This window comes from Prionailurus bengalensis, chromosome D3 (assembly GCF_016509475.1).
Source record: "Prionailurus bengalensis isolate Pbe53 chromosome D3, Fcat_Pben_1.1_paternal_pri, whole genome shotgun sequence".
NCBI lineage: Eukaryota > Metazoa > Chordata > Mammalia > Carnivora > Felidae > Prionailurus > Prionailurus bengalensis.
In genome coordinates this window covers 33,164,099-33,170,098 of record NC_057356.1, presented here as the reverse complement: position 1 = coordinate 33,170,098, position 6,000 = coordinate 33,164,099, and positions in this window count along the sequence as shown.

The window sequence follows — 6,000 nt, the reverse complement described above, 5'->3', positions numbered from 1 at the left end:
TCAGCCCAGAGCCCCACGTGGGGCTCGAACTCCCGGACTGCGAGATCATGACCTGAGCTGAAGTCGGACGCTTAACCGACTGAGCCACCCAGGCGCCCCTGCTCTCTTGCAAACTTAATGTAATTTTTATTTATGGGATTTTTATGGTGATTAAATCAAACAAAGGACCTTATAGAGATAATTTAAAAAAAAACAAAAAAACAAGTGTACAAGGATCCATTATGGCTACCTCACTGCCTGGATCACTTCATACATTTCTGGTCAGTTTTCTCTTCTGTTGGTTGCCCCATCTCAAATCAGTCCATCTGAGATGTTAGCCTTCACTGGCTGCTTGCCAAGGCCCCTTGGTTGTCTTTATTTATTTTTTTAAATCTGTCAGTGGCAGATTTTTTTTCCAAAATTTTTTTTAACATTTATTTATTTTTGAGACAGAGAGAGACAGAGCATGAATGGGGGAGGGGCAGAGAGGGAGGGAGACACAGAATCCGAAGCAGGCTCCAGGTTCCCAGCTGTCAGCACAGAGCCTGACGCGGGGCTCCAACTCACGGACCGCGAGATCGTGACCCGGGCCGAAGTCGGACGCTTAACCGACTGAGCCACCCAGGGGCCCCATGGCCCCTTTGTTTTAAACAATGCACCTAGGTGTGGGGCTGTGCCTTGCTCTCCACCAAATCAAGTAAACCACCCTGGCAGAGAAGCTACTAGTTCTTGCTGCCTGCCCTGCCCTGTCCTAGAAGACTCCCCATGAGTAATGGACCTGACAGGAGGTGGGAAGGGAATGGCAGCAGCTCCTGGCTAAAATACCGCAAACTCCCATGGTGTTTACCAAAGATTCAGTAATTTTTCCTCGAATGAACCTTTCTCCACTGTTGTACATCTATGGTCATTTTCTAGAATCCTGCAATGATGGTTTTTGGCAATTTTGCATATTTTCGTCATTACTTTTGGGGGAGAAAATTTGCCAAGATCTTTACTTCCTCACACTGGAAGTCCATGGTCAACCTTTGTAGTTTTAAGAGATTTAAGGATTATTTGTTACCTAGCCTGTCCTGACTCATATAGCACATCTCTCTCTCTCTCTCTCTCTCTCTCTCTCTCTAGCTCTCTCTCCTTCTCTTTCTCTTTCCCAAATCAGTCACAAATATTTAAAACATTCAAAATTTAGGGGTGCTTGGGTGGCTCAGTCGGTTAAGCCTCTGACTCTCAATTTCAGCTCAGGTCATGATCTCACGATTGTGAGATCAAGCCCTGCATTGTGTCAGCATGAAGCCTGCTTGGGATTCTCTCTCTCTCCCTCTCTCTCTCTCTCTCTGTCTCTCCATCCCCCTCATTCTCTCTCTCTCTCTCTCTCTCAAAATAAATAAATAAATAAATAAACAAACATTTAACATAAAAACATTCAAAATTTAATTCCCACCTCTAATTTCACCTCCAACAGGTAAAGAGCTTAGAGTTTTCACTCCCTTTCTCACAAGATAAAAACTAAGCACCCTAAAACTCAATGAATTTGATTAGCGCCATCATAAAAGTGAGGTCACAGGATAAGCCACCACCCCAACATCTGGAGATACAAAAGAACACAAAGAATCACAGCTGAGGTCAGCTTACCTAAAGCAGAGCTTCGATACCAATAACTGGTACCAAAAAATTTCATAAAGGTAATTTTGATTAATCGCTGGAGGCTAAGTGTAGACTAGCTTGAGAATGAAAACTCTTAAGTTTTTTTTTTTTAATTTTTTTTTCAATATTTATTTATTTTTGGGACAGAGAGAGACAGAGCATGAACGGGGGAGGGGTAGAGAGAGAGGGAGACACAGAATCGGAAACAGGCTCCAGGCTCCGAGCCATCAGCCCAGAGCCTGGCGCGGGGCTCGAACTCACGGACCGCGAGATCGTGACCTGGCTGAAGTCGGACGCTTAACCGACTGCGCCACCCAGGCGCCCCTGAAAACTCTTAAGTTTTAATATGCTCCTAGAGTTGATCTACAAATTTACAGCAGTCCCAATCAATGTCTTTGCAGGACTTCTTATATGCAATGTCTTTGCATATTTCTTAGAAAACAAGTTTGTTCTAAAATTTACATGAAAAATTTAAAAAAAAAACAGTACTGCAAAAATGTGTTTGCAAAAAGATCAAAGCTGAGGTACGCCTACTACCTCATCTCTAGTCTTAATATGAAGCTACTAAGGAAACTAGGCAGGGGAATAGAGATTTCAGATATACAAATACACATTATAGACAATTGGGCTTTGGCAAAGGTGCAAAGGAAAGTCAATGGAGAAAGAATATTTTCAACAAATCGTGTTAAAATAGTTGGACATCAGGCAGTAATTTCTTTGATATCAGCTGAAGCAACATTTTTCTGGATATGTCTCCTAAGGCAAGGGGAACAAGAGCAAAAATAAACTACTGTGACTAATAAAAATAAAAAGCTCTTTCATGGCAAAGAAAGCCATCAACAAAACAACAAGGTAACCTAGTGAATGAGAGAAGGTATTTGTAAATATCTAATAAGGGGTTGATAGCCAAAGTTTGTAATGAACTTCTATAACTCAACGCCAACCAACCAACCAACCAACAAAATCAATCCAATTAAAAACTGGACAGAGGACCTAACTAAATACACATTTTTCTTTTTTTTTTTTTTTAATTTTTTTTTTCAACGTTTATTTATTTTTGGGACAGAGAGAGACAGAGCATGAACGGGGGAGGGGCAGAGAGAGAGGGAGACACAGAATCGGAAACTGGCTCCAGGCTCTGAGCCATCAGCCCAGAGCCTGACGCGGGGCTCGAACTCACGGACCGCAAGATCGTGACCTGGCTGAAGTCGGACGCTTAACCGACTGCGCCACCCAGGCGCCCCAATACACATTTTTCCAAAGAAGACATATCGATGGCCAACAGACACATGAAAAGATGCTCAACATCACTCATCACTAGGGAAATGCAAATTAAAACCACAATGAGATATCCCCTCATACCTGTCAGAATTGCTAAAATAAAAAAGATAAGAAATAAGAAGTGTTGGCAATGACAGGGGGAAAAAAAGAGCCCTCATGCACCGTTGAGAGGAATGTAAATTGATACAGTCACTGTGGAAAACAAAATGGAGTTTCTTCAAAAAATTAAAAATAGAAATACCATATAATCCAATAATTCTACTACTGTATATTTACCTAAAGAAAATGAAAACGCAAATTCAAAAGGATACATTCACCCCTATATATACTGCAGTTTTGTTTACAATAGCCATGCTATGGGAGCAACCCAATTATCCATTGACTGATGTTTGAATAAAGAAGATGTGACATATACATGCAAGGGAATATTATGTAGCCATAAAAAAGGATGAGCTCTTGCCATCTGAGACAACATGGATGGACCTAGAGGATATGTACTAAGTGAAATAAGTCAGGCAGAGAAAGACAAATACCGTATTTGTCAAAGATCTCCCTCCGTCTCTGTAACTTTTTCCTCCCTTCCCCTCCCCCATGGTTCTCTGTTAAGTTTCTCAAGATCCACATATGAGTGAAGACATACGGTATCTGTCTTTCTCTGCTTGACTTATTTCACTTATCATAATACCCTCCAGTTCCATCCACGTTGCTATAAAAGGCCACATTTCATTCTTTCTCATTGCCAAGTAATATTCCACTGTATATATAAACCACATCTTTATCCACTCATCAGTTGATGGACATTTAGGCTCTTTCCATAATTTGGCTATTGTTGAAAGTGCTGTTGAAACATTGGGGTACAAGTGCCCCTATGTATCAGCACTCCTGTATCCCTTGGGTAAATTCCTAGCAGTGCTATTGCTGGGTCATAGGGTAGGTCTATTTTTAATTTTTTGAGGAACCTCCACACTGTTTTCCAGAGCGGCTGCACCAGTTTGCATTCCCACCAACAGTGCAAGAGGGTTCTCATTTCTCCACATCCTCTCCAGCATCTAGAGTCTCCTGATTTGTTCATTTTAGCCACTCTGACCGGCGTGAGGTGGTATCTCAGTGTGGTTTCGATTTGTATTTCCCTGATGAGGAGTGACGTTGAGCATCTTTTCACGTGTCTTTTGGCCATCTGGATGTCTTCTTTAGAGAAGTGTCTATTCGTGTCTTCTGCCCATTTCTTCACCGGATTATTTGTTTTTCGGGTGTGGAGTTTGGTGAGTCCTTTATAGATTTTGGATACTAGCCCTTTATCCGATATGTAATTTGCAAATATGTTTTCCCATTCCGTCAGTTGCCTTTTAGTTTTGTTGATTGTTTCCTTTGCAGTGCAGAGGCTTTTTATCTTCACGAGGTCCCGATAGTTCATGTTTGCTTTTAATTCCCTTGCCTTTGGAGATGTATCGAGTAAGAAATTGCTGCAGCTGAGGTCAAAGAGGTTTTCTCCTGCTTTTTCTTCTAGGGTTTTAATGGTTTCCTGTCTCACATTCAAGTCTTTCATACATGTTGAGTTTATTTTTGTGAATGGTATAAGAAAGTGGTCTAATTTCATTCTTCTGCATGTTGCTGTCCAGTTCTCCCAGCACCATTTGTTTAAAAATTGGTAAAAATTTTAGTGGGCACTTCACCAAAGAAGATATATTGCTGAAAAATAAGTACAATAAAGAATACTCGGGGCGCCTGGGTGGCTCAGTCGGTTAAGGGCCCAACTTCGGCTCAGGTCATGATCTCACAGTTCGTGAGTTCGAGCGCCACATCAGGTTCTGTGCTGACAGCTCAGAGCCTGGAGCCTGCTTCAGATTCTGTGTTTCCCTCTCTCTCTCTGCCCCTCCCTGGCTTGGGCTCTCTGTCTCTGTCTCTATCTCTGTCTCTCTCTCTCTCTCAAAAGTATATAAATAAACATTAAAAAAAAAGAATACTCAACACCATTAGATATTAGGAAGTGCAAATTAAAACCACAGCAAGATGAATGAGATACTACTATAAAGTTTTTAGAATAGCTATTCAAAAGAAAAGTGACAATATAAAGTGCTGATGAGGACAAGGGTAATCAGAACTTTCGCACATTACTGATAATGCAAAATGAATTCACACATTACTGATAATGCAAAACTATGAAAAATAGTTTGGCAGTTTATTTTATTTTATTTTATTTTATTTTATTTTAGAGCGAGAGGAGAGGGAGAGTGTGCACACAGGCACAAGCAGATGAGGGGCAGAAAGAGAGAGAGAGAATCTCAAGTGAGCCTCACGCTCAGCGTGACATGGGGCTCAATCCCACAATCCTGGGATCATGACCTGAGCTGAAATCAAGAGTTGGCTGCTCAACCCACTAAACCACCCAGGGGGCCCCAGTTTGGCAGTTTCTTTTAAGGTTAACGCACAGTTATCATATGACCCACCAACTCCACTCTTAAGTTTTTGCCCTAGAGAAGTGAAAACTTCTGTTCAGAGCAATCTATACATGAATGTTGACAGCAGCTTTATTCAGAACTGCCAAAAATTCAAGCAAGCCAAGTTTCTCTTAATTGGGGAATGGATAAATAACCTGCACATATCCCTACTATGGAATACTTACGAGAAATAAAAAGAAACAAACAATTTAAATATGCAACAGCATGTACGGATCTAAGATGCATTATGTCATGTGAAAGAGGCCAGACTAAACCCATGCTATTTAAGGTGGGGTGGGGGGGGGCAGGGGGGAGGGAGCCAGACCAAATACTGTACAAGTCCATTAATGTGATAATTAGGAAGAGGCAGAACTATAGAACTGGAGAATAAATCATTGGTTATCAGGGGCTAAAGAGGTAGAGAGGAAAGTTTGGCTAAAAAGGTGTAGCACAGGTGGTTTGGGGAACCAGCACGATGTAAGTGCTCTGTGTATTGATTGGGTAGGAGACGGGCAGCTCAATGCATTGGTCAAAACTCACAGAACTGCACACCAAAAAGGCCAATTTTACTGTACATGAATTATTTTTAACAAAAACAATAGTAACAACAAAGATAAACAACAAAACAGACATAATACAATGTATTTTTGTCTTTGAAACT